Source organism: Gavialis gangeticus, unplaced genomic scaffold, assembly GCF_001723915.1.
Source record: "Gavialis gangeticus isolate Ggan-Ray unplaced genomic scaffold, GavGan_comp1, whole genome shotgun sequence".
NCBI classification, from domain to species: Eukaryota; Metazoa; Chordata; order Crocodylia; family Gavialidae; genus Gavialis; species Gavialis gangeticus.
In genome coordinates this window covers 2,183,821-2,189,912 of record NW_017728960.1, presented here as the reverse complement: position 1 = coordinate 2,189,912, position 6,092 = coordinate 2,183,821, and the positions used below count along the sequence as shown (strand labels likewise).

At 55.3% G+C, this 6,092-nt stretch overlaps 2 long non-coding RNA genes across 2 annotated transcripts in view; one reads left to right on the top strand and one right to left on the bottom strand.

The window, feature by feature from the left end:
- The window catches only part of LOC109302453, a 14,083-nt gene extending 9,968 nt beyond the window's left edge, over window positions 1-4,115 (top strand). Inside the window, exons 3-4 of the long non-coding RNA XR_002098796.1 lie at window positions 2,729-2,740; window positions 4,101-4,115. This is a non-coding gene — a long non-coding RNA (uncharacterized LOC109302453). The remainder of the gene's footprint in view (window positions 1-2,728; window positions 2,741-4,100) is intronic.
- Window positions 634-5,655, bottom strand: LOC109302375. The gene is made up of 3 exons (XR_002098746.1): window positions 5,405-5,655; window positions 2,777-2,782; window positions 634-645 (listed from the first exon to the last, which is right to left on the bottom strand). It is a non-coding gene; the product is annotated as an uncharacterized LOC109302375 (long non-coding RNA).
- Window positions 5,656-6,092: the final 437 nt, after the last annotated feature.

Genomic DNA, 6,092 nt, shown 5'->3' with positions numbered 1-6,092 from the left:
CCTGCTGGAATGGGCTCCCAAGGGAGGTGGTGCTCTCCCCTGCCCTGGGGGTCTTCAAGAGGAGGTTGGATGGGCATCTGGCTGGGGTCATCTGAACCCAGCACTCTTTCCTGCCTATGCAGGGGGTCGGACTCAATGATCTATTGAGGTCCCTTCCAACCCTAACATCTATGAATCTATGCATCGCCTGCAGCGCAGCACAGATCCAGACCATGTTTTCCACCGCATGCAGCACATCCTCAGACTCCCAGATGCTGGAGCCAGTTCTGTGGCAGTCCAAGCCCTGGAGCAGTGTAGCAAAGGCACTGGGAAGGATGAGCTCAGAGCTCCTCCCAGCTCCCCCAGGCCAGGGGAGTTTCCACCTATGGGCCCCTGGAAAGAAGCTGTAGGAAGCCAAGAACCAGGCCTGCAGAGGATGGGCATAATCCTGCCGAAACCCAGGTCCCAGGCACATGACGCAGGAGGTGCAGAAAAGCCTGCTTTTTGATCTTTCACAAAATCCACCCCTATTTGATGCAGTCCCCAATCTGCCTGCACTCCATTCCCTCCTGCGTGTACGTACAGCCCCGAGCGCAGTGAGGCATTGGTCTCAGCCAATACCACTCAAAGCCTCCCCAATGCAGGTAACACATAAGAGGCCTGATGCTAGCAGGTGGCTTCTCTCTGCCATTGGGTTGCTTTAAACTTTTCCCGGTGTAGCCACATCTTGCAGGTTTCCAGGCTTGGTGCTTTTGTCACACTCCTTGCTTGTGAAACTGCCCTTGTGTAACACTGCAGGGGGGTGTAAAAGCCCCCACTCCACCCAAAAGGCTACGGTCAGGACTTGAGCAACCTGCTGAAGACAGTTGGACACAAAATATCCCTGGGTGGAGTGTGGAGAAGGATCTTAACTAGGCCCTGTTTAGCCAGCCAGCATTGTAGCACAGTCCTTGTAATCCCAAAAGCGGTGCGACTCTCGGTTAAGTTTCTAAGGGTGTGACTCATCCTCACCAGCGGGCATTAGCTAATCCACAAGCAGCCTTCCAAGGTCTGGGCTGTTGCAACTAGACCCAAAAGATTAAACAAGAGCTATGACAAAGCTCTGTATAACACCAGGAAGCTGCTGCAACCGGCTTTCACAATGTGTTTGTTTTCTAGGATGTAATGCCAAGGATGCATACCGCAAGCAGGCCTATACCGTTGCACCGAGTCCAGACCAGGGGCAAGAGATTTGAGGTGTTAGGGCTGCAACTTTTACTTTGGGGCTGTCAATTTTTAATAAACCTGTTTAGTTTACTGAGGATTAAACCCCCGTCACGTATACAAGCGCCCTAAGGCTCCAACTCATTGGATTCCTTGCACTAAAAGATTTTACCTGTCCTCACACCCTTTTGCCATACCTGTATTCTAGCAAAGTGATGCAAAATCGTTAGCTGTAGAAGTAATAAGCTCAGGGAAGAGGATTTGTGGGGATAGGGTGGATTCTCCACTGAGAGCTTTCTAAATGTTCCCACCAAGTGCAAGGTTTTGCACGGCCATCATTGAGAGACTTTCTGGCCTTGTGACAGAGGAAGCCAGAGCAGGGAGGTGTGTCTGCAAACTCTTCTAATTCTTATTACCTGTCAGCCAGCTCCCCGCATTGGCCTACACACAGGGGCTCTGAATCAGCCTAAGCCCTGTTCCTCTGGTGCCCTGCATTCATGCTCAGCCTGCTCCAAGTCACTGGCATGACAATTCCTTCCATGCGTCCGGAAAAATCAGTGCAGGAGAAATCAGATGAACTTCTATGGATTTCCGTGGATTTACAAGTGAACCCAAGTGGCACCTGGTGGTGCAATAATGGCAAAGCAGGGAAAATCACGTTTTTGGGCGTAAGTCAGATCCACATTACAAATTTAAAACAATAAAAATAACTCTCATAGAAGAAATTCCAGAGCTAAAAATAAAACATGTCAGAGCTGTTTTAAATTACCACAATAAAAACAAAAATCTAAAATGATAAAAAAAAATCTAAAACATGGATACACAGATGCTATTTAGGTAGCTTAATGGCGATTTTTGTCGCGTGGACATAGGAAAAGCATAACATGGAAACAGGAGAGGTGTCATGTGGACAAGCGCCCTATCTGATATTGCCTGGCAGTGCAGCTCATTCTGGCACATCTCAGAGGGCTGAGGCTGCATGGGGGGATAGAGGCAGAGGCTGGATCCAGCTGTTTCAGCAAACTCCCTTCTGCCAGCAATCTGTTCAGATCCTTCCCACTAAGCTCCATCCTGAAGTCCTCACAAAACTGATTCTGTTGGGAGCCTCATTAGTGGAGCCAATCCAGGTTGGCAGATGGACAGCACTCACATCTGGGCAGCAGAGCACCATGCTATGGGGGTCCCTCAGCTGAGCCCTCAGCCCCTAGGCCATGGGGATGGTGTTCACAGGTAGCTGGGTGCATTTTTATGGCCCCGGCAGGATGACACCGCAAATACCCCGGCCCAAAAACCCGACCAGACTTGTCCATGCAACCCAGCCAGAGACTCTCCCATAGTCACTCCCTCCCTGGCTCCAGCAGTGCACAGATAAAGTGCGGCACCTGGCTCTAGTTACTCAGAGGACATTTGAGCAGTCCTAATCTCAGGCCTGGTGCCCCACAGGCTGCCCATCCCCTGCATCTCCCACAATGGCTGAAGCCGCGCCAGGAGGCTGAGATGGAAAGCATCAGTGGGGACATCTCATTCACCACCCCCAGGCAGGGAGCAGATGTCAGTGGTCGGCAGCACTGAGTCCTGCCAGGAGCCTGGCCACTGAGACCTGGGTGTGCAGCTGTCTCTGCCACAGACTGGTGCTGGGCCCTTGGGCATGCTCCCTCATCTTCCCTGCACCTCAGCTTCCCTTCTCGGCAGCCCTTCCTTCCTCCCAGTCAATTTAGACTGTAAATTCCTCAGGGAGGCAAATGTTTCCTGCTGTGGGTTTTTGCTGCATATGGAGAGAAGCTCTCAGCCAGGGTAGGGGTTTCTCTCACCCGAAACCTGTGCAGTACCAGACATTACACTTAACGAGGGTAAGAGGAGGAGGGAGGGTGAGCTACTCTCCATGCCTCTAGACCCCACAAGAAAGCCTCTCCGTCTTGTCTGATTTCCTGGCGCCGCTACACTAGACTGCCGGAGCCAGTTGCAGGCTTACGTGCCAGGTCCCTCAGCCAGGAAGCAGCCGGCTGCTGTGCACATTTCCTGCCACAGGCCAGCGCTGCCTGCAGCTGAGCTGCTCCTGTCCCTCGCAGGCCTTGCTACACAGCTGTGCTCTGATTCAGGGCAATCTCTGCTTTATCTGTGCAGAGATGATGCACGGCACTGCCTTCCCCTGGCCTGCTCAGGGTGGTCTCGATGGGGGAGAGCAGCACAGTGCCACCCGCTTACCTTCTGTGCATCTTGTACTGTGAGCCTGGGGACCCCCTGGTGCAGCCCAGCCAGGAGGGGCCTCCAGGTTTTCCCACAGCCCCAGGGGTCACACGAGCCAGGGTGCCAAATGCCACCCCCTCCCAGGGGGTTCCACAACAAGGGCGCTATTAAAGCCATGGATGCTGGTAGGATCGTGTCCTGCTCTCTCTCCAAGTGGCCAGGAGCTGCCCAAAGCAGCGAGCCCAGCGCTTCTGCATGGAGAGAGCAACTGGGCTGTTGCTGCAGCTCAGGACGGGCTGTGCAGGGTCGGGAGCTCTTAGCCCCCCTCTGCTTCCAGCCGGCCGAGCCCAGATCTGTGGTTTGTGGTGGCACTGAGGCCCTTGGCATGCAAGTGCCTGGCACAAGCTATGCCCCCAGGGCCACGCAGACATTAGAGCAGCCTCCAGCGAGACAGTGCCAGCCTGGAGATGAGCCATGCCCTCCGGCAGCAGACATCCTCAAGCCTGGGTGTCTTGGCCAACTGCAGCATGCTGCAGGCTACATACCCAGCTGCTGCATTTGCTTCTCTGGGGCTGGGCCCAGGCCCGTTCCTTCCACCAGGCGGCAGCAGCTGAACGCTCAGTCCTGGTGCGTTGCATCTCCCGGGGTATTTGCAGCCTGAAGTGGGGGAAGCAGCTTACTGGGGTGAGAAGAAGGCTGTGAGCCTGATGGGGCAACTGGGTGCTTTGCAGCAGAGCCCAGCAGGGGGTGGAGGAAACCTGGACAAAATGACCTCCCCTGCATGAGGGTACCCCCGCGGGGGTCCAGGCCTTCGAAATGGGAGCAAATTGCACCAAACGCAGGCAGAAGGACCTCAGCCGAGGCAGCTGGGAGAGTGTCAGAACCCCCTGGGACTGGTCAAGGGTGTCATCTTAATTACTTCCAAAATGGATACACCCTTCCATCCCTTTCTGCTCCATATGTTGGGGGGTTTTAAGCCTTCGCCAAGGCACTGAGTGCTGGCTGCCGCCCAGGTTGGGGATTTGGACTGGGCAGTGCCAGTGCTTCTGCTGGGGCATAAACCCTCTTCCCCTCCACTCAGGGTCAAACCCATGCTGCATTTGGGGTCAGGAAGGAAATTCCCCCCTGTCACATTGGTACAGATGGGGGAGGAGGGGTTTGCCTTCCTCTGTAGTGGGGCCACAGCCTCCTCTGGGGTGTATTAACAACCTTTAATAAAACCGGATGCTGGCTCCCACAGCCCCGCTGCTTTCCTGGTAGCGGGAGCAGACGTGAGGTCTTGTGCTGTGTCAGGGGTGACAGTCGGATTAGAGGATGGATTTGTCTGGGGTGGTTCGGGCAGGACTGATCCTGCCTCAGGCAGCGGTCTGACTCAATGGGACCCCCACAGGTCCCTTCCAGGATCCTCTTTGCTTCTGTGTTTTGCCCCCCACTCCCAGGAGATGCAGCCTTCGGTCTCAGCCCAGCTCTCAAGTATAGGCTCCAAGGGGCCCCAGGCTGCAGTTCAGCTTTGCCTCCCTGGCTGCATTGCCCTGTGATGGCATCAGATCTGTCCAGACAGGAGCAGCTTTGTGATCACAACTCCACCGAGTTCACTCTCTGGGCTGTGGCTCCCTGCCACCGGTGAGTGAAAGCCATTGATGGTTAAGCGTGATCCCATGCACTGCAAAAGGCCCCCTCACCCCAGTGCCCCCCCACTCCCATGTAGCCCTATGCAGATCTTCAGCCCATGCACTGGCCTCCTCTCTCCCATGGAGGATCTTGCCACTCCTGCTATCCAGCGTGGGCTCACAGCCACCTGCTGCAGGGGCTGCCCCATACCCCAAAGCTGCAGGCAGGGTAGGAGCAATGCCCTGCTCTGGCCCCAGGGATTGATCAGGCCCCCTGGGCTAAGCTCCCCCCAGCCCCATTGCCCCAGGGCACACAGCATGATCCAGCCATGCTGCAAGAGGGAAATGGGCAATAAGAGCACAAGCAGGGGGTTTCAACAGCAGCTTTATTGTCTCACATCAGGCCCCTGTGGGCAGATGGGCACAGGCAATTCTGGGCATGGGAGATTTCTGCAGCGGGGGCAGAGTCATCTGGTCCAGGGTTTCCTCCAGCCTGGGACTGCACTCAGGGCTTTAGTCTTGGTCTGGGCGACACCGGTTTAAATTGTGGTGGATGCAGTGGGTGTCATAGGCCAGTTTAGCCAGGATCTTAGTGAACTCTTCAAAGCTCAGTTTCTTGTCTTTATTTTTGTCAGTCTCATTGAAAAGGCTGTTGATGTACCCGGGTTTGTCCCGATTCTGGAAGTGGGAAAAGCGCCATAAGTCGCAGCTCCCCATGGGGGGGATGCCTAGACGAATGCATGCCCTCCCTCGCTGGCAGCTAGGGAAAATTGACACCGCGGAGCTAGGCAGGGGTCTGCATGGCTGAGGTCAAAGGCACCTGGTTTCCTTGGGGTTGGCAACTGGGGCCTAAAACCAGAGCATAACTCTGCCCTGTCCCCATGAAAGCCAACCCCACTGGCCTGAACCCAGACACATGGGGAGCACCCCTGCTGCCAGCCTATTCCCCCACCCAGCCCACCTCCAGCTGCCACAGATGCTCTGATGAACCCGGGGGTCTTGGACTGGGCCAAAAGGCCTTTTGGGTGGGAGAGAGATGCATGCAGCTATTTGTGAGATGCCAAGCAAAGACAAGTCACGTGGCCCAGGCTACATGGCACTGAGCCCCCACCC